Source organism: Anser cygnoides, chromosome 3 (genome assembly GCF_040182565.1).
Source record: "Anser cygnoides isolate HZ-2024a breed goose chromosome 3, Taihu_goose_T2T_genome, whole genome shotgun sequence".
NCBI lineage: Eukaryota > Metazoa > Chordata > Aves > Anseriformes > Anatidae > Anser > Anser cygnoides.
The window spans coordinates 4,289,862-4,313,365 of NC_089875.1; the positions used below are offsets into that span (position 1 = coordinate 4,289,862).

The window sequence follows — 23,504 nt, forward strand, 5'->3', positions numbered from 1 at the left end:
TTAATGGCATCTGCAAATGAAATTAAATTTAAGATAAGCACGCTAAATAGCAGGGTCTCTGGTGAGCATTAATGCTTAATTTTTTATTATATTCAATGAAGGCATATATTAATCAAAAATATTTATGCAAGGTAGAGGCTTGACAGGAATACTCTGTGCAACCATTCTTAAGGGAGCTGCTTCTATTAATCAGCTATTTTAGAAGAGAACGCCTCTGCTCTATACAATGAAGGCAAGACTGTACTTCAATAAATCTTATTTAGGGCCTGTGCTTTCTAAATATCCTCTAGGGTGAGAATTGGATGGAGTAGGCTGCTTTCTACAGCACAATATAATACACTTTCCTTCATATTGTTTAGTTAGCTCATACTGAAAATAAGCCTTCATCTTATCCTCTGCCTCCCTTTCTATTGTTAACCTTTTATTGAATTGTTGAATATCCAAGCACAAAGGCAGATGACCTGATAAGTATGAACGTATTGTACAAACGAGAGGGACAAAGCTAAACACACATTCAATAGCTGGTATGAAAATATTATCGCACTTTGAGGCAGGGACAAAACCAAGACCATGTGCCGTTAATGAGACTATTCAAAGTAATTTTGATGAAGTTATGATTCTATTGTCATTCAGTACTGAGAAGGAAGTGCTTAGCATTTGAAAAAAGAATTGTTAGTCATTATGTAGCTCTCTGGGGCACTAACTCTTTCAGGATTTTCCTCTTTGTTTCTTTTTTTTCTTCCTCCCTCGTCATCTTTTCAAAATGAGCAGTGCTACGAAAATAGAGAGGATTAGAAGTTGTCCCTGGCATAGTTCATTGTAAGGTTGTTGGTTTTGCCTCTCTGCATTTATTATTTTAAATTCTATACGAGGCACCTGTTGGCTGCTGAGAATAAATCAATGGGAAGGTCATAAATAGCTTTGTGATTTATGCTTGTCTTTAAGCCTCTTGGGAACTCACTGCCTTGCTATACAGGAATAAATGCCAGAAAGACATGGTGTTCAGCACAATTTTGTCATGTGAATTGTGCAGTCTCCTCCAAAAAAAGTTAAGTCCTGTTACTAACACTGTCATAATCTAACTCAGGTTAATGATGACAGCAGCCTCAATTAATGTCATCAGTTAAGTAAGCTACAGTTAAACATACCTACCAGACTTGTTGCTACCTTACATGGAAAGAAGCAAGCACTGCAAAAGGATGCTTACAGAAATAAACAGGGAGGTGATGAATGGATGTAGCTTGTGTAGCTTTCTGAAAGCTCTGATAGAAAGGCCTGGCTGTGCAGTCCATCATGCCTGATGACTCAAGGATGCATTGTGTAAAAGCAACAGTGACAAATGTGTTAAATTGGTGAAGAGTGGAACAGAGGAACAGCCTAGGAAAAGCAACTTTGACTTAATGATTTCTTTTGATTATGCTTACTGGTCTGGTATAACTCTGTAGCGAGCTGTGTGGGAACAACAGGAAAAGTGCTGGGAGCCACACACACACACACCATGAGGGGACAGCAACTCTGGAGTCAGGACCATTTTTTTAAGAAGGGGGAATCAAACAAAATACATTTTTAATGCACAGACCTTGAGAATGCCCAGTTCCCCATGCCCTGAAAAGTGCAAAAGGTGGGATTTACGATGAGATCTGTTTCTCAGCTACATTGCCCGTATCTTCAGCACCACAGCATACATACATACATATACACATATAGGCACATATATACACATGTACACACACACTACTGTGTTTGTCTGGGAACTGGAACACAAACTTCACGCTCTCCTTGGGATGGGGAGGGAGAGGAACACAACCTTCCCAAATCCAGAAGCCTTACCTGGCAGTAGGCCCTGTGAACACTCTCTGCCCCTCCCTGAGAAGCTGTACTGCTCTATAAAGAAGAAGTCAGAACTGATGAGGCCAGAGACAGACAGCAAGGGGTACTGCACTCCTCTTCCTGTCCTAAGACTTCCTTATGCATTTTGATCGAGTGTAGCTAAGTACGTAGGATTTTCCTTGCCTTTGGAATTGCTCAGATGAACAAATTCCTTTTTCCTTCTTCTCTGTGTTTCAAAGGATCTTTAATTATTTTTGTTGTTTTAAAAGACACTTGCTATGGATGGTTGTGTCCACAATAATTTGAGGCCTGTAGCCACTTATATCTCTTTCTTTTTTTTTCCCATTAGTAAAAGATAAATTTACAGTTAGCTGTGTTGTTTTTGTCAGACTGGGTGTTTGATTAAATATTTTTTTTTCCTCATACTATTTTTTCACCCCTCTCTGCAATTTGGAAATGCAGCCAAAATGAAAGTCGAAGCACAGCCAGAACATCATTTCTTGCACAAAGTGAAAGCATTAAAAGTTGTGAGATACATTCCATATTGGAGCTCATGGCAAAGCTTCTACGAGCCTCAGTAAAGGTAAAACTCTTCTCAGTTATTTCAATATATGAAGAAACAAACATTTTACAGTTCAATCTACCGTAATTTTAACTAAATTTAAGGAACATTCAAGTTATAAGTATAATCATCAGGCAAAAATCTTAGTTTCTCATTTTAAAGGAGGTCTTCAAATGTTTGCCAATCAGGTTCTTTTTTCCCCCATAAAGAATTCAACTTTCCCATTCTGATTTTATAAATGCTGTATGTTCTGTAGAGTAGAAATATGTATTTTGAAGTTTCAAGAGATTATTCCAGTAATAACCAATTAAGAAATCCTAAACTTTTAACATTTGCTCATCATTAACGTATAGCATGAATTGGCCTATTCCCCAGACATTTCACTCAACAATAAATTCTGATGATACCGACATATTGAGCAGCAAAACAGAATAGACAATGGAAAAAAATGAACTATCAAGCTGTCTCTAAGTGTTAGTGGACTGGCATTATTAATGGATTTCTCAGTTCCATTGATGGGCACCATGCTGCAATTACCATGCTGTGCCAGCTCATATGATTTGTCATCTTTCTGACGATGCCAATGGATCTGTGCAAGTTTTGCCCCCAGGTGAGAATCTGACCCAACGTTTAGACGTGACATTGCTTTGATAAACATGCACAATACAAAGAGGATAGTGCTATAACAAGCAAAAGACTCATGGGGAAGGCAGAAATAGAGACAACTGTAGTCTGTCAGCACAGGTGAAAGAACAGGGGCTGAACAGAATAATAGTGATAAGTACCAGAATTTGATTTCATTAGCCATAGAAGACTGAAGCTCTTTGCTGGCCATTTTACAATTCTCTCACTTGACTTGTTTACTGATGGAAATGTTTGCCAAGGAACTTTGGAAAAATAGTGACATATGAACAATCTGTTGCGGCATATTGTAGTGGTGTTGTTTGTGCTGCTATAGTTACTAAGCTTTTAGCATTTTCATAATTTGTCTTGAAAAAGCTGGAACTTGGCATGAAGTTTTTGGGTGCCTCTATCTTCAAGTCAGATGGTTTTCATATTTTTTTTTGTTTTGTTTTATATATGTAGCATTTTCTTTTCTATGGGAGGACAAGCCTAAAGAGATGCTGTGTCAAGGAGAAGGAGGTGTGCTCAGTTGAAGAAAGAAACAGAAGGTGGGAAAAAAAAAACACAACAAATGCATTACATGATGAGGAGAAACAGGTGCAATCTCCTTTTGCAAGGTGAGAAGTGTTAACAGGATACTCACAGGTCTTATGTAACTGCAAAATCGATCAGGCTATTCAAGGAAGTCCTTGGGATTTTTACTTTCTTTTGGTTTCAGATCTCGTAATAATGATTTACTTCATTGTCAGTCTTAAGTATGGGACCAAATCTCTGGATTTCAGTGTACTCATTCAAAAGACTTCAGAAAGATCAAATCAGCACACTGAGGGAAGTACTGCTGGCAGCTACACTTCAATTTGCAACATGGATTGCATTAGTAAAGTGGAAGTGGTATTTGTGACATGACGAAATTTGTCAAATTTTCCTCTTGCATGAACATGGCCCTGGATTTGGCTAAAAAGACAAACAAAGCCACACAAAAACCAATCAGACTTTTGCAGAAGTATTTTAACCTTGGACACACAATAGATATGGAAAAGGGCAAGGCCAAAGTGTTGGACAAACACGATAAGACAGAATGAATTTATGCTATCAACATGAAGAAAGACTGAATAAAAAAAGCATGAGTCTCCTGCTTCTGTCTGAGCAAGACCACCTTAGCTCTGATGGCCTAAAACTGACTCATGAGATACATTTCCACTGCCTGATAAGTCCAGTTCGGATCCTCCTGTTCAAGTACTTGAACTGCCATTTAGCTCTGCTGTGGTGGGACACAGAAACACCTACAAGAAATGTGGACTGTACCAGTACAGCAGACATTTGGTGGAAAGAAGGCTAGATGTGCCATCAGGGGAGCTTGGAAGGATTTAAAGTGGCCAATGTACTGGTATATGTTATTTCATTTGGGACTCTTTTCCCATTTTTCCCTAGGGCTTTGTGTATGGGTAGTTCCTTTACAGTTAAAGGCATATGAAATACCAAGTTTCTGTCAGAAGAATAAGACCATCATTTCTTCCCCCACAAACCACAGCCTGCACAGAACATGTCCTACGTGCCTGCCATCATCCTAAATGCAGGAAAAATCTCATCTGACATGTGTAAGATTAATGAGGCATTTAGCAAGTGGTATGGAAGTCTTCACTGCTCGAACGTCATGTCTTATCACAATTTTGCAACAATTTTCTTGACACCTTGAACTTTCCATAGGTCTTTTTGAGGGAGAGGGAGGCTGAAAGAGGAATATCACAGCACTGTTGATGAACCCGTTAGCAATAATGCTCACTCTACGCGACTTGGGGAAGAAAATATATGGATAATTGTTTGCTTTTGACATTTTGCCTTTCATAGTAGTTTAAGAGGTGGATGCATAGAGAAGTTCATTACAGCAGCTTTTAAGTCAGACAAAAGTAACTGAAAAAATATACAGTGTATGCTTAACCGACAGAATTAACTCAAGATAATGTGGCTGACATTTGGTGAGATTAAACGAGATTATATATGTATAAGCATTGTGAGGTATAACCTATCAAGGTGTGCGTGGAGAGAGTAATATCCTTTATTAAATTAGGCAAAACATATATCCATATCTATATATCGATTATGATGTGATATCCATGCATGTATTAGAAATAGTTATGAACCAAAAGAACAACAGCTAACCAGATGGTGATTAGAAAGAAACTTTCCCTCTGGGGAGTTTACTCCACAATATATCTTCTAATTTACTCTTCAGGAGCTCACATGAGACACTGTTTCATGCTGGATATTACTTATGAACCCCTAGTACTACCCTGTAATGACTTGTATATTCTGATGTTCCCCTCATCAGTCCCTGTCCTGCTGTTTCATACCATAAAACACAAATTGCCCATAAAAAATGATAATTCCCTTATTAGTTCTAAAGGTCAAGTCAAATGATGTGGAAAATACGCAGTGGTGTGACGTATAATTTACATAATTGCCACAAAACACTGCACTAAAGCTGTGTGAAAAATCAAGCTTCACTCTGAGGAAAAGCCAATCAACCAGATTTGTAGGGAGAGAAAAGCGAGGCTACACCACTGACATGAGACCAGCAACCTGATGGTCTCAATCACATTCACTTCTGAAGTTACTCTCCTCTTTTCCCCACCTCTTTCCCCCAGCTCTACTCACAGAGAATGAGAAAGGGAAAAAAGAGAAGTATTTCCCACCAGTCTTACCAAATGATTTGTTTCTAGCCCTGGAATGAAACTGTTGATGCTTTTATATAATTACAACTATCTTTGAGCGAGGGGGCAGACACGAAGATGACATTGCTGGGCCTACCTGGTCTCCTAGATGGTGTTGTATGTTGGAGCTCACAAGGTGGGAGAAGAGTCAGTGCTGGGGGCCCACCAGTCCCTACTGAGGGGGGAGCTCCCTTTGCAGAAGCTGCTTCAAATACACAGGGTGCAATAACAGTGACCCCAGTGGAGGACTCAGAAAGCAGCAGCTGACATTCTTGTACAGGGAGAAACTCAGTTTGTAGCTTAACAACTATTTTCTAAGAGCTCTCACAGAAAACAGACTCTGGATAAATGTAGTTTGAATCCATTAAAGAGAAAGCAAAACCATAAACACCACACAAAGTAAAAGCTGAGCTGCTTAAAAGTGAACATAAGATTTGTTCTAGTGCCCTGTTGCTGCCTGCTTAAAGTAGTTAACAAGATGTCTGGGTTTGGCTCATGACTTTAGAGGCATTTTATACAGGAATTAGATAAGTCATAGAAGTGGTAGCTTGACACCTGCTCATTTTTCTTAAACTTTAGGGTGCATCCCTCTCCTCTGTCTGCCTAGCATACCAGTCATTATACCAGGCTTTCTGCTTGGTGCATCTGACAGCTGACAATTATGCTTATTTCTGAGATGAAGACATCAAGTTTTCCCTAGTTGTGTCAATGAAGTATTAACTCTGACTATATCATCGGCTACTATAACTCAGTTTATTAGCGTGCCCTATTATATTCTTATAAGTTAATTTATGTGTATTGCATTAACTATGCATACATCTACTTAGGCTTTTTATTTTTTATTTTTTAAATATTACAAAGCCAGTGTTTCTTTGATTAAGACCTACCTTATCTTAAAATAATTAAGCTGACAATAGCTGTCCACACACTAGAAAAATGGGGTAGGATATTGAGAAAAAAAAAGGTGTTTTATTACATTGTGTCTCCAGTTTGGATTTATTACCTAGTTCATCTTGTATCATATATATTTATCATCTAGTTTTTTAATAGAACTTTTTAATCAGCAGAAGTGAGAGAGATTGCTCATTCGTTTGACATACCCCAAATTAATAAAAATGTAATGAATGAGAAAATCCAAATGGTCTTTCACACCAGAAATTTCACTGTTTCTGAAATGCAAAGCTCTGTTATGAAACAGAAGAGGTGAAATTCTCTTACCTATCAACAGGGGTTCATATAATTCACTGCATATGTTAAAGGAATCCCCACAAGGTATCTATTCAAGGTCAAGTTATTTTACACTTCCATAATATTAAAAAGAGGAAAAAAGTAATACTATGACACATTGAAAGCGGGTACCAGGTAATTAGACAAGGAACATTTGTGGTCCAGGTATTCAAAAAGCTTAAAAGTAATTTAAGAAGTGAGCAATACTGGATACCGGTCTTCTTCTTTTTTTTTTTTTTTTTTTTTAATATGAACAGGTTAACAACAGCCACTGAAATACAGAAGAGCTGTAATATGGTAGTGTCATGATAAAAGTCACTTTGCACGTGGCTATCAGGGACACCACAGATGGAAAAAAATCAGTCAATACTGGTCAATGACTAGGAAATCCTTATTATTTGTAAATGCTGCCAGACATGCATACATATAATTATCACGTGTACTTCCTTTTCTCTAAGCTTCTATACATATCAACAGATATGTAATATGATTAAATCTATGTATGCTTAGGAAAGAAACAGCAAAGTAGTGCATAGTCAAATACCTAATTTTTATTACCCCATTCCTCCTCGAGCCTGACTTCTTTTTCCCCACCTACTTGCTATGTCTGGTCTTTGCCAGGAGATTTGAAGGGTGAAGACTGGCACTTATGATGTTTGTACAATACCCAACAGGCCTGTAGATGTTAGAATAATAATAATATAAAAAAATCCCAGTCTGAAGGGACATCTCAAGCAAGGGAAATATTCTGAGTCATGAAATGGATCTCTGGTCATATTTGGGCAAACTTTCCTACACTGACCACAAGTACAGCTTGATACAGTTCTGGTGGGCCCATGCTGGGAATGAGTGCCCTCATTCATGTGCGCTTCCCTGAATTTCCTTGACTGACACCTCTCACATTGATACAGTGCTTGTGTCATGCTGAAACTGTCCTATTAATATGTGATTTGGGACCAGCCATTATTTTGCATAGCACAGACTGGAGTTAAACATGTCCCTTTTATTGAATTTGAGAAAAATAGTATTTATAATCATTATTATTCACTCTTTATTAACAGTAAGCTTCTCAGGCCTTCTAAGGCTGACTTACAGACATATCCACAGACGGCAGGTGCAAATTAGGCATGCTTTTTTATACCTGTTATAAAGCTGAAGTGGCATAAAGTGGCCTTAGTATGAGTATTGATAACAGTATGCTTTATTAATTGCAAAAATTATTGCATCTGATGCTGTTCCAGCCAAGCCGAGGAGTAGGAGGTGTACATGAGGGGCTTCCTTGGGGCTGACCCTTGGCCAGAGCTGCTTCCAAGAACTGGCAAGAGTGATCCTGCCACCTTGGTGCCAAGCCATGGCTAAGTGTTACCTTATCAATGAACTGCTCCATCATTCCATAACCTGATTTCTTCCGCTTTCACAATGGTGACAAAGATCAAATGAAGACTGATCATAAGGTAGAACATTTACCCTTAGTGTCTACTGTGATAATGAATGAAAATATACTTAGCATTTCTTACTCCAATTGGCTAGTTTCCTTTTCTGATATACCCTGTTTATTATCCTAGACGGCAGGATTTCAAGGGCAGACACTGTCCTTGTGCTGCATGCCAAACAATACGGCTCTAATTCTTATTGGGGATTATGAAACACTACAGCAGAAATAGAAATGACACACAGGGCTGGACAGTAGGAGAAAAGATTGGGAACTGTGAGCTTCAACTTGAAATTTGTGAATGTAACACATCCAGTCCAGTTTCGCAGCAATAACGGGTTGTTGAGGGGTCAGGCTGGGAGTTCTCACTCACAGCCCCGCACTGCAGATAGCTGTGAGAGACCCATTGAAAGCCTTAAAAATCTGACTTGCTTCTGGTCACTTGCTTCTCTGCATTTCAGAGACTGTTATAGAATGTTATAAGCTGGCCAGGGAAGAGGCACTTAAAACAAATAAAAGTTGATGCTTAAGAGAGCTGGAAACAGTTTAATTTCTACCAAATCTCAAGATCTGACAAGATTTATTTCTCATTTGTGTCTTGTTCGCTATGGGAGAATTCAAGTGCTGTAATCTCTGTCTATCACATAATAGCTCCAGACTGGATTTAGATGAGCGAAAGGGACATTTCTGAGGCATGTCAGATGATAAAACACACTGCAAAGAGAAGACAGACCTATGCTACAAAATGGGAAGATTATGCATACACCAGCTAATACATCATTATTGCCATCCGATCACAGCAAGATTTTACCTGAAAGGCTAGTATTGAGCAAAGTAGAAAAAAAGTAAGAATAAAAATTGTAGGCTTCTTTTACAACAGTTTGCTCAAAGGCTAAGGATCAGATTGCCACGTTGAAGTAGCTGCCACTGGATGATCATAATGAATACTGGTGTTTTTCTCTCCATAAAGTTATAGATCAGCTGAACTGCAGTTCTGCTTGCCCCACAACAGACTCATTTAGGAGCTCTCCCCCCCATACCAGTCCCACCTTTCTGCACAACCATAAGCAACCAAACCAAGATATGAGAAGAGCTCCTCAGTTCCTCAGCCACAAGCTGTTCTGGTGGGAATGACTGGGATTTCTGCATAGCCATTCACCCTCCTGCAAAGCACTGACAAAAACCTCCTGAATTCCCTACTCAGCCATACATGCATGTCATCATTTGGAGGATGTGGGAATGGTGCTGGCATTACTGGAACAAGTTTCAATGGTGCAACTGCAGTGATTTGTCTACCTAAGGTTGGTCCTGACAGTAGCTGCTGAGACATCAGTTAGGACAAGAAAAACAGAATTATGGATCATTCTGACAGCCAGTCTGTCAGCAAATTATTACTTAACCTACAATTACACGTGGCCCACTCCCAGCAAATGAGTAAGGCTCAAAACAGATCACAACAGAATGTATTCCAGTGCATGAAGAGCCAACCTCCTGACCCTCCACCCTCCTGTAAAACACACCTGCTGGCAACTTTACTGATGCTTGAACAAACTGATAGCGAGTAGGAGGAGGAGTTTCAGACCTGGTATAAACCACAGCTCTTCTCACAGCCTTTAACTGCTTCTTTAGAAGGTGTCAAGGTAACAAGTCCTGAAGTGAACTCTGTGAGATGTTTATTTTCTGAGAGCAACATTGCTTCTTGTTGTTGTTGGCTTTTTAAAAAACAAACAACAACAACAAAAAAAAAACAGCTAAAACTCTTGGTAGTTAGGAAATATTACCTATATTACTTTTTTTTTTTTTTCCCCTTTTTATTCTAAAAGGAAACAAACACAAAGAAACCCCAAATAATCCAGTGAAGGTAAGTGGAACCCTCTGAAGAACATCCACAGACATATTTTGAGAACTGCTGTCTAGATTTCTGTAAGAAGCTTGGAAGCTTTTCTCCCAAATAAGCTCTGTTTAAACCAACGTAGAACTGAACAGGGAATGCATATCAAATAACACCACATTGATTTGGTGGGGTTTTATCATGTAAGATTATGGTGGAAGATGTCATAGGCCTTCTGTCACTATGTTTTATAAGCAAGCTGCAGCAGGACTTCCGTCAGCAGAAGTTAAACGTACCAATTGAGGGCAGTATATCATCTCCACAAGAGCTTGCTTATGAATGGAGCATTCGTTTGTTCTGTAAAAATTTTGCAGGCAACTAACTTTTCTTTCTCATCAGATTTTTTTTTTTTTTTTGAGCAGATTTTTCCAGCCAGTTACAGAATGAATGTTATGACACACAAAAAATCCAGTCTGCTCTTGTCTGTTCAGAACAGAATATTGCTCTCTGGCTTCATCTTTCAGTGCTCACCAAGCAGAGTAACAAATTACTGCTGCAGGAGGTCTGAAGCAATTTATGCAATATTTTGCTCAGGAAAGCTTACTGTTATTTCTCAGCAGTCATAATAGGAAAATATACACTGAATACCTTATTGCTTTTTAGCATTCACAGAGTTTACAACAAACATGTTAGGAGTTGCCAAATGCAGTAGCCAGATGGAGGCAAGGCTGCCACAGCTCCATGTTCCCAGGTCTAGTGAGCAGTGAGGCTGAGCATATATCCCTAATAGGTGCACACAGAAACACAGCCATACAATAAATCTATACACAGGCACATGGCCAGCTACATGGCTCAATGCAGACAACAATGCTAAGTATGCACAAATGAACAACGCCAACAGCCTCATCTTCCCTCTCTGGCTCAGCTGGATAAAAGCCTGTTAGTGGAAAATACACACACAAACGTATGTATACACATGCAAACACAGATGCCCTAAGTAACTGGCCTTAGATGTTAAGCCTGTCCAACAGCTTGCCCTCAATCCTTGCTCTCCCCATGTGCAGGCACCTCAGGACAAGCAGACCACAACAAGTGCTGGTCCACGAGCCCTCTTGCACACACGTTTAGGTATCCCTGCGGCAACTGGCCTTACACACTTGGTCTATGCAGAAACTGGCCCCGGGTCCTCTCGTGTCCAGTTGCCTTACCCAGAGACACGCACATCCTAATGGGTCCTGCAGCCAGCTCCCACAGACCTTATCATCTCGCTGTAGCTCTAGAAGAGAGATCTGAACTCAGGGCTGCCTTGATACCTGGCTCCCAGGCCCCTTGTCTTCTCACTGGCCAGTCCAGCTCGATGCCCACGAGCCATCGCACGCTGACGTACTCACCCTCACTCACACCTTTTGCTGGCACCACAGGAGCACCACAGAGCCCCGTGAGCCATGGTGCAGGCACCGAGACCCCCATACACACACGTGCACCCAGCACAGAGTCCCTCACTCACAGGATTAAGGCATCCTGCAGCTACTCAGAGGTATAGCGAATTAAGAGTTGTACCATACTTCAGAAACACAAATACACGCAGTGCTCAACAAGACGTTCGCTGGCAAATAATTTAATCTGCAAGTTATACAAAACATTTCTGCTCTGCATTCTGATTTTGCTGGAATAGACTAGTGCTTTCAGGCTGATGTAAGCATTATACAGAAACACAAAAGGACTCTGATATCAGCATATTTTCATACTTCACATATGATAGCAGTAGAAAAAGCAGCAATTTTGACACATTCTAACTTTTATGAGGTACAGAACATACCTAATGTATAAGAAAACAAAAACATACACGAATACTACTGAAATTCAAAGGTCTTTAGATCATTTGAAGCTGACACATTTGATGAAGTGACAAGGCTGAGATAGTACTATTATGACAGTTTTGTGGCTGATGGTAACAGAAAAAGTTAATTTCAAACTCAGATCATGTAGACGCCATGCAGATTATTCCTTTCCATCACTTTCTGATGATATACTGTAGATGAACAACCTGCCATAAAAATGGCTCACTTAAGACATGAGGCACCAGCTGAAAAATTATAGAGCAATAACTTTGCAGTCTAGATGCCAGAGGAGCTTGGTACTGGTGCTGTAACAAAACCAACAAAAACCTTCTCTGATGACCCCAAAAGGGAAGTCGCTGTCTGTAACGCTGAAGTGAAGGAAATCTTCACCAGGTGAATAGCTCAGAAAGAAGAAAAACAAAACAAAAGAAAAAAAACCACGAAAAATAAACAAAAAATAAATCCAAACCACACACACAACCCTAGAAATCCATGTACTTTCTAGCTCTGCAGCAGACGGGTCCTGTCATTTAGGAAGGCCAAACGTCCCACCCAGACCAGACAGCTGCACTATGGGCCATCACAGGACAAGATTTCATGGAACAGCAGGTGTCCTCCTTTCCTATTTCCACAGTTTTTACAAGACACATGGCAGTCTGCAAACACCCTTATGGGAATCCCTCATTTCTAGGGGTTCCTGAGTCAGTCCTCGTTAGTATTTTCAGTTGGGATCTGATGCAATGTTTTGAAACAAATCTCCAAATTGTCCTTATCTGCTTTACTTTGGTTCATGACATAGGGTTGTCTCAGAGAGCATGAACTGGATCCCTTTTGAATGTACTAGACTGGAGGATTATCTCCATGAATGTGTCCAATACGCTTCAGCTGCTAATGGCAATGGCCAGTTGACAGAGCCATATTAACACTATTAAGAAGTAGCTCGACTCTAACACAATATCCATTTTGAGGGATCTCATTTTGAGACTCCTGCTGCTATGCTCCCTGCATCCAGCCCTCCTTGGCTGCCTTGCTGCTTGGTACAGACTTAGTATAGCCACTGGCTGCTCTGTTAAGGGAAATAAATGGACAACAGAACAGGACCGTGTGTGCAAGGCTCCATTACTCCTTTGCATTTCCAGGCCCAGATGAAATGGTAAAATGAATAAACCACACATATCCCAGCGCTGCTGGGCAGCAAATACTCACAGGTCTAGAACAGCACTGCTAAAGCACATGCACCAAGGAACTGAGGTCTGTTCACAGCGGTGTGTGCTTCCTAGTTGTGCTCTGATTTAATACCCAATGCAGCAAGCACTGCACACGGACTGCAGAACTCTTTGTTATTTCTGACCTTGGGCTACTGGAAAGTTAGAAGAAAAACACAGGCACTGCCAACCTAGGCAAGCGAGAGTGACTCAGTTCTACTGCTTTTCAAACATGGGCACTACCATCCCACTGAAAGCAAAAGAAAACATCACAAAAGTAGATGGTGTCTGTTCTAGTCAAGGGTGACTCCAAAAAAGAAGTGACATCTAGGACGGAGAAGGAAAACAAAGCATTTTCTGAAAGTAACCATGTGTAAAATAAAGATTACATAACAGCACAATGAAAGTCGGAGTCAGAGAGCTAGCCTACAGTAGAAACTGAACATAACTCTCTCAGCAGAACCCATGTGAGGATTTACTCATGAACAGCACGTCTTCAAAGTCTGAAAGATGCTAGATGCACTAGGCTACATCTGGTGGAGGTTGAGGCAATGAGCCATGTGAATCCATGCCCTGAGAGCCAGTCCATGACAGATCTTAGCAGAGAGTTTGTGAGAAAAAGTAGCAGCTCCAAAGCAGAGCAAAGCAGCTCCAAGGAGCAGCAATGTAAGGAAGAGGTAAGAGTTAAGGCCTTCTTTGATGTGCAACAGTGTTGACACAAGAAAGAGATGCAAATAAAAATGTAACACCAAAATGGTGTTTTTAAAGGTCTGACCAGGTACTCTTGACATCAAAGTAAATCAGTGATGATTCCCCCTGCTTAAGAGTACAGATGTGGACCCTAAACTCAGTATTAAAAATACATTAGCATTGTTCTGGTACTCTTGCCTAGCCCATGTCTGAGAGCACGCTCAGCAAAGGGACAGAGTTTACACTAGATAGCAACGGGAAAAATTATAAAGGTGGTAGACAGGCAGCATTATGAAAGGCAGAAGGGATGTAAGCACCTTTTTCCTTCTTGTAGGAAAGGGTCTTTCTTCAGGTCCAGCCGAACAGCCGGCTGTTCCCAATGCGAGGTAAGGATTTACCATCCAGCCCATGGAGAGCATGGTCAGCATTACTCAGCTAGACTGAGCTGTAATTCACGATGTAATTTAGGCATCTGTTGAAATGCTCTTTTGCACTGCAAGCAAGCAACCCAAGTGGGGGATTCATGACACTTGGCATGTCACTCTGTGTTAGCACATACTGTAACCTCTGATAAGATCTGACTGTAATTGACTTGGCTCTCAGGGGAGACACCCAAAGTCATTCATATGCACAGAAATGACTGGCTTGATTTCCACAACTACAAAGTGCCCAGTGCTCTAAACATCCAAGGGGTTAAGTGTTAAAACAGGCTGAACCAAAGTTTTAAAGAAAACAGATGAAAATTTGCATTCAGCTCAAGATTTCAAAAGTTTGAGGTAGCTTAGTACAGTTATAATTTGCACCCATATCTTCTTTGAAGACAAGAGATGAATCATTTGCAAAATTAGTTGCAGATGGAGGCTCAGGTCTTGGGAGGCTTCAAAGATTTTAGGCTGTTTGGAAGGGTTTCAATTTGCATCCACAGCCAGTTCTAAATGAAGGATGAAGCAAACTAGCTAATATATGTTGAGATAGACTGTGAGGATCTCCTTTGTCTGTTCCCTGGAGGAAAATTCTGGCCTAATAAAAGCTTTCTAAAAAGAAAAAATGTATCTTTTCATATATTTTACCCACATGGTAAAAATCTCTTTACTGTTATCCTGTATTGCTGTTGTGTGCCTGCTATAATTGAACAGCCTAATGCAAAAAGAAATATTATACAATCTGAACACAGACATAATGGGTATTGAAAAAACCCTGGCAACAGCCAGGAGTTAAATAAACAAACAAAAATTATCTTGCCTAGGCATAGCATTTCTATTAAAGGAAGCAAATAGATGAAATGCCTTTGTGTTGGAGAGCAGAGCATTTCTGCGTATATTCATATATATTCAATTCCAGCCAGCTGCACATTTTTTGTTACAAAAACTGCTGTGATTTTAGAGCATGAACACCTCCCTCTGCTTTATGACACCTCCTGGACAGAAAACCTTTATTACCCAAAAATATCATGAAGGTGTGGGAAAGAAATGGAGTGAAGCAAAATGGGAAGTGGATTGCTGGTGACTGGCACAATCATGCAAACATAGCTTTGTAAGAACAGATTTGAGATTTTTCAGGCTAAAGCTCCAGATTGCAGATGGAAATCAGGACCACATGGCAAAGTGTTTAGAAGGGCAACTAGGGGGTTTAGATGTAGAGCCATCAAAGGCAATGAGACAGGATTAGTGGTGCTTGTAGATCTGGTAGTTTTTTGTTTTCAAATCTGATCATACCAAGCAGTATTAAGGAAACTATTTATTTTTTGTCTTCCCTTCTACTTATTTAGGCAGAACACGAACTATGCTATTTTTTTTATTTTTTTTTTATTTTTTTTATTTTTTTTATTTTTTAATCCATCTGAGGACAAGGTGATGAGGTACAAGCTGTAAATCATGCAAGTAATTAAAAACCAACAACAGACAAACCATGCTGGAAAACAGAAAGGGGAAAAAAGTGACCATTGCTCAGAAGTTACAAACTAACCAGGCACCACAAAGATGAAAGATGTTATGGCACAAAGCTGTATCTTCCAACAATTTCAGAAAGAATACATAGCAGTAGATCTGGAATAATGTAACTGCTGCTAAGATCTCCCCACCTATTGTTATATCCCCAACCTCTGGCAAACAAGTTTTAGTATGCTTTACTTTGACCACATCTGTGTAATGTGGGTGACTGTCAGGTTCCTCCTAAATCTTGCATTTTTTCATGCACGTATTTCCCCCCAAGGCCACATGAAACATATCCTTCAGTGGCTTTACAAGCACAACATCCTTTAACGATGCATTGGAATGAAAGAGATTTAATTGTGTGTGGTTACAGTATCAGTTCTAAACATGTCAGAGCTCTAGGCACTTAGCTATATGACTCTTTCAGAATATTCAAATATGCCCTTTTCAAAATATACTGGAGAAAAATGCTAATTAAAAACATTTTTCTTCAGGCAGTAAAATATTCCAATATTTCTTAATTGGCATGTAGATTTCTCACAACAGTCTACCTGACAGAACAAGTTTTGGGAACAAAAGATTTTCTTTTTCCCCCATGGTTCAGTGTTTCCTCTGTTATTTTTTTATTATGTTGTTAAATTAATTTCTGAAAGAAAAGACAGAGGATGGTATGGAAACTCGCTAACCAAGCCCCATACCTATCCATCAAGAAATGCATATTTTTTTTTTTTTTTACCTATGTCTTTACATTAGAAGACTTTCCAGCTGAAGCTGGGCCACTGCGTCCAGCACAAGCCACGTGGAATCAAGCTCCATAGCTGGATCAGCTAATGAGATTTGAAAAGCCAAACTAACACGGGTTCTGCTAAATTGGAAAGTTCATTCATACAAGTCATGTTTGTTTAAATGCCTGAACACACAAAAGGCTTTGTAATAGTGTCACAACCAAAAGAAAGCTGTAAAAGAGCGGATGCATAACTGAGTGAAGTATTCAAGCAACAGCAAATACAGTTAATAAACAGTAAACATGAGGTGAGTTGCGATAGAATGCCAATGCAGGTTCAGAGGGAGCGACCTTTTAATAGCGCCAGGATGAGTATCTGTGTACATTATTTTTTTTTTAAAACCAGTTCAACTGAAAGGGAAACAAGGTACTGGTACGCAAACAAGAGCTGGAGTAATTCCGAATCTCGCTGTGACACCAACGTGCAGTTCTGCCTCCCGCTGGGGAACTGTCCAGACCAGTGAGTGTCCTTCCCCTTTCTGAAGGGCAGAGTTTTCACTCACATCACAAGCATCGCTGATTTATTCTACACCAGAATGCCCACTAACAGAACTATTAACATAAATATTAATACTAGATAAAACTCTACTACAAGCACCTGAGGACTCTGGTCCACGCAGTGGTCCCTGTAGAGCAAAAATTTCATGGTCCAAGGCAGGAAAGAAATCAAGACTTAAGGACACTTCCTGCTGATGGCATTAATGAGAAAACAGCTCTAGTTGAAGATGATTTATTCTGATCAACACTTTCATAATTACAGCTGCTGTGAAATCACCTCAGAACAGACAGCTCCTTAAGAAGGACCCAAGCCACATGGCCATTTCCTGTTTAGTTGGGCTTTTATTTGGCACTGAATTTCTGCAAATCTGTGCTTTTTTAATACAACAAAATGAAAGCCTTATGCTTCCTGCCTTATGAAGTTCAACGTGGTAGTTGACTGCAGATCTCACAAAGACCAGGAATGCAGACTTTGGAAGTGCTGGCTGGGTGACTGGAACAGCAAAGACTGTTACTACCTGTAGTCTTGAGTCCTATTGGGCTGTTATGTACATTTTTCTCTTTCTGGCAGGGCCTGGGATTATTCCCTGCTCAGCATGTAGGATTTTTGTTGGACTGGATGATCTTGGAAGTCTTTTCCAACCTTAATGATTCTATTCTATGATACTAGATGGGAAAACTGAGCAGCACTGTAGTCAGGATATGAAAAATAGTACTCAAGTCCTATCTAGTGCAACAGGATAAGCAATTTGATATCATTATCGTATCACAGAATGGATGGAGGTGACTAAGGTTACCTTAAATCAGGTGAGCTGGAAGTAATGCTACAGGAATAAGAGTCGGAGTGAAGAGCAGCTGATGGTGATTAGCTATCAAGTACAGTGCACGTTCATGGGTTTTGGTGCTCAGTTAAATCCAAGTTCCTTTTGGAAGACCAAAAAGGGGAAACCAAAATGGGAAAATGCCATGGAACTGGTAATTCTATTCAGGCTCTCATTATGCATTCTCTATCATGGCATCTGAGGGTTGATCTTGTTTGATCTGGTCTGGTTTTGCTTTTGCCATCCACATCTTTGTCACCTTACCAAAAAGGTGTTGCTAATTTTATTTAGGGCCACATAGGCATAAGACAGTAAGGAATACCTTTGCCTTTTAGATGTATTTCAAGTATGAGACTTGTTGAACAAATATCACAACTTGTCTTTGGTACGGAGACTTTTAGAGGCTTCTGGGAAACACAAAGTATGTGTCAAAACAGTCAGTATGAGGTTACCTTTAAGACTGCTTCACTTAAGTCTAAGCCATCATGAAGAAGCAGCCAGAAGTGTATTCCAGTCAGTAATCCACTTCTCTCTGTGGTCAGGTAAGATGTGGATTTATCACCTTTCTTGATATTAGTCAGAGCCTGACAAATTGATACTTGAGGACAGAAGAAGCAAGTCCACTGGCAGAAGGAATGAAGATTGATTAATCCATGAAGGATGTGTGAAGGGAAGATTGTTCACCAAAATAGACTAGGAAAGTCTACCAGAAGCGCATATGCATTGGTATTTGTGTCACTGAACATTTGAGTCTGTGCTGGTGTCTGTCTAGATTTCAACTTTGTGCATTGACTATTTGAACATTGAGCAGTCTCTGGGTCCCATGTGAAGAACTAGGAATAAAGTAAAGGGAAATAAAAGTCACTCCCTGAGTAGTAGTAGTTCAATGGGATGGGAGTCATTTGTATTGCCAAAGCAGCCTTCTTGCTTAAGCAAAGGCACACTGTGAATGTAATCTGAGTCTCAAGAAAGGTAGCCACCTGTTTGTGACATTTCTGACCCAAGAAACCTTGCTATGGATTCCAAAGATGCAGTGAGACAGGGCAAAGGCAGGGCTGAGGGAGAGGACCAAATTGAATTTGTTTCCCTTCTCCCTGCCCACCCATAGTCTGCTCAGTGCTCTCCATGAAACAAACTGTTTTCTCCTTTCCTCCACAGAAGCAGATGATACAGTGGAGGAAGTGTCAGGAATAACAAGCAGTACTGCAGGGTAAGTAGTAAAGCCCTACAGAATATATAATCCTTTATGAAGAACTCTTTTAGAAATACCGTAAAAATATCAGTTTGCTTATTGGAGTGAGGTGCACACAGATCACATAAGCTTCCTATCAGTCAGAAACAGTCAGTATCGATGGACTTTAATTTGATCTGAGTCTTGGTGAAAAAAGATTACCTTTCATTCAGGGCACAAACATGTACAGAATATATTTTTGCCGTTTAAGTGTTAATGTTAATATGATTTCACACCCAAGTAAATAGGACAGTAGATTGATTCCTACACATGCTTTTAAAGGACCTATTTGAAGAAGACAGTTTTAGTCCATTCATTGAATAATGAAGTCTAGCAGAGAAAAAAAAAAAGTACAATGAGCTTGATTTTAGAGTTAATCCTTTCAAGTTCCATAAATCTTTAGTGACCGTCAAAGCTTATATAAGACTCACCCATACCTGAGCAGCAAAGATAAAGGTATAAGATCAATAATTGTAATATAAATATGTTTCTTTTTTGATAGCTAATAAGATCTGGAAAGATTTGAGAGTATGTCTGCAAAAAGCAAATAAACTCCAGAGATACAATCTGTTCAAGTAAGAGGTTGGTTAAATGTGTTAGTGTTTGGTGGAAGGCACTGGAACATTTCCAGTATGTTACTCCACAACTTGTGGAAAAAATGAAAAATATTCAAGAAGCTGATATTGGTATTTTCCATGTCCATATGCATATTCCAAGGAAAACCACATAGGGCCTGATTCAGAACTCACTTGATTCATAGGGTTGCAGCAATTTAGACCCAAACCAGATCAGATCCTCAGCAAGCAAAAAGCTTCTTTTAGAATTCTGCTCCTATGTTTAGCCCCAAATGTTCCGGAAGCAACATCATCATCTGCCAGCAGAGGCATCCAAATTTTTGTTGGTATCTTTAAATAAAAAATCTAGGTGGATGGAATCAAACCAACACAATGTATCGTGCAGAAGGTGGTGAGTTTGCATATCCAGGACCATGAGGGCATCCCCTATCTCCAGCAGCAACATTTGGAGCCCACCACACACCTCTAGAGCACGCTACAGCCGTACCAGGCTGTAAAAAACTTGGTGTGCTCAACTTGAGCAAAGCCTTCCAAGAGTACAATCCAGTACTTAAATAGGTGCCAAGATCTGGGGCTCTGATGCTGGAAGAAAAGTAGAGTCTGTTAAAATTAAGAACTTACTAACGAGCACCATAAAGAGCTCAATGGAAGCACAAAGCTTGGGTCATGGCAGCAACGAAACACATAAAATTACAGTATACCAGATGGATAAGCATTAGCAAATTAATGACCACATCACAGTCTGAGTGCATAACAATATCTATAAGCTTCAGTGACATTGCCTGGCAAACAATACCACCAGAACCATGGGGAAGAAGGGTGAATTAAACAAGAGCTTGAAAAGGGACAGGTCACCATGCCATGTGTTGGGACTGTCCAATTTTATCTTTAACAATAAAACCAGGAAAACTGCAGAATGCAATTAGACAACTGCTTAAGCCCAAAGATTCTAAAGCAATTGCAATCTAATTAAAAAAAAAAAAAAAGAAAAAGCACATTGTTACTTTAAAAATAAATTGTTCCACGTTAACAAAGTTATGTTTTTAAGGTAAACATATTAATTTATCCTTTATCTTGTCTAGCAAGAAATCTGACATTAAGTAACCTGACATGTATGAGGCAGTCTGTACTTTTGTGGGTGGCAAATCTGTTCACTGACAAACTTCTAGAAAATCTGTCACCCAGCAGGCTCTGGAAGTCCCAACAAGCAGCAGGACAATCTGCTACAGACCTGCTTGGGCCTTAGCTTTAGGTGGATAATGCACATGGCCATATTGTAGGGGGTTGTTCTTTCTTGGCAAGCAGTAGCAAAACATCTTTGGCAAGTGGCAAGAAAGCAGGGAAGAAAATTAGAGGTCACAGGGAGCACCATCAAAATGGACTTATTGGCAAATGCCTGTTGCAAGACATAACTACAGAGAGCCAAGAGCTTCAGAAACACCTAGGTTCACCAGCTGTCTTCCCAATCATCATAAACTGTCCATTTCCATGCATACAATTCTGTAACAGAACATGCAAAGCTTATTTTTGATATATTGAGGATTCATTTGTAATGTTCCTTCAAAACCTGAGGCAAGGAGCCAGAATGAAAGAAACCAGGGAAGCCGAATGATATGGACCTTAACAGTTTTGCTCATTCAGGTCAAGCTTCCAGTCCTATGTTCAGTAACTTTTTCTGTGATTCTGGACCTAACAAGTGGATAACCAGTCAAAAGTAGCCAGCCAAGCCTGACTTTTTCACCCAAAATACAAACAAAAATAAATCTCTCTCTTCCTACTCAATAAGAGCACACAGAAGACCACCAAAAAAACCCCAGATAACTCAATTGGTTCCTGACCACTCAAGATATTGTTCCTGTGTACACAAGATTTTTAAGTCTCAGATAATGCACAGCCACATTTCACCTGCTTTACCACACACCTAGCATGCCCAAACACTGAGGCAACGACTGTGCTTCACTTCATTCCTTTTCTAGTGCTGTTGAAAGACAAAGAATTGAGGCAGCCATTTAGAAATGATTGGCTATTGAGACTCTGTGGAATAACGTTACATTCCCTAAAAAAAATAATTTGGTTACATGCTACTTAAAAGATAAAACAGATAAAGGAAAAAAAAATATTTATTCTAAATTATAAAAAAAGCAAATAAACAACAAATTCCTGCATCACTGAAGAAATTAAACCAGCATCTCCTATTTGTCTTCACTGATTCTGAGGCCAGGATAAATTATCTGATTGCCTAACCTGTATTAGAAACCTCAGAAATATCTCAGTTGCCCCTATATGATTACTGATGTGAGATGGAAAAAAAGGGAAATTCTACAACATATTTGTAGAAAAACAGATCTGTTTTGGCTTAATAATAATAATAATAAAAAAAACTGGCTTAGTTTTCCTATCAAAACAACCTATTTTTTACACCAATTGATTCTGGCTAGAAAATACTTAAACTTTTGTCTGGGATACATGTTGGACCAAACTATAGAAAACAAGGCTGTTGATAAATACGGCAGCACTAAAAATATCTTAAATTGAAAAAATGCATTTATGAGTTTACACAAAAAGTAGACAATGCATTGAAGTCCTTATAGTCCAAGGAACAATGAAAAGGCAGCATTATGACAAGAAGAAAGAAAAAAATACATGTATCCTAAGTTGTCTGTACAGTTTTGATTTAGTACTGGAGGTTAATCCATCCTAGGTTACTGTCGAACAGTAGCGACACTATTAATCATTCTTTGACTGGAAGTGATGACAAGAGCTCTGCTGCTGTGTGGGAAACGTGAATTTTTCTTCGTCAAAAGTTACAAAGATTTTTAATGTGGCTTCATTCCAAACTGGAGAGGAAAGTACAAAAATTATATCAAAATTATCTGAAGGGAACATTGAAACAAGTTGTTTCAGTTCTCTAGACATTTAGGCTATTATATTTTTTTTTTCTTTTGCTATACATAAAAGTCTCAGTTGAAACAAAGCTAAGACACAAAAATCCCAAATCAGAGTAAGTGGCATTATCAACAATAACATTATATGTATTTCATTATACATATCTAAATATTTCATCTGGAAAAGTACAAATACAGGAAAAATCAGCATTTTCAAAAGCGTTTCCTACTTTCTTTCTTCTTTCTATAAAAAACCTTACTAAATATTAAAATGCGTTTTGCTCTGGATAGAATTTCAATAGAACAACTCCCTCAGCATTTCCCCAGTCAGCTGTATTTTCAAGAACTGTGACCAAATTATAGCTAAAGCACCCAAGGTTTCATAGAGGATAGATGCACCTACTGCTTAAGAATCTGCAATCCATTCTGCCTTGAAAGTCTCACACAAATCACCTTTTTTCACTGCATCAAGACATAGCCAGAGTCCCTTCCCGTTCCTACCACTGCCAATATGCAACAAAGCCTGTGAAGCAGGAGAGAGCAGACTGAGTTAATGGCAAATTTCTCTTCGATCTAAACTGCTGGGGCCCATTCTTCATTTACACAGGAGCTGCGCTGCAGCTGCAGCACAGAAGGCAGGAGCAGAGGCCTTTCTCGTGCATGGGGCACCTACCTGTGTGAAGCACTGTTTGCCTTCATTTGCTCTTTCATTATTTCAAGCTCAAACAGAATAAGGTTTCCCTCTCACCCTTCTCCCCCAAGAGGCTTATTCCTTCATCAGATATTTATTTAAAAAAACCTCTACTAATTTCCATGTACATTGATG

General features: G+C 39.5%; 1 protein-coding gene across 15 annotated transcripts in view; it reads right to left on the reverse strand.

The window, feature by feature from the left end:
* Positions 1-23,504, reverse strand: part of SPTLC3 (serine palmitoyltransferase long chain base subunit 3) — a 169,409-nt gene that overhangs the window by 119,714 nt on the left and 26,191 nt on the right. The window lies entirely within an intron of this gene.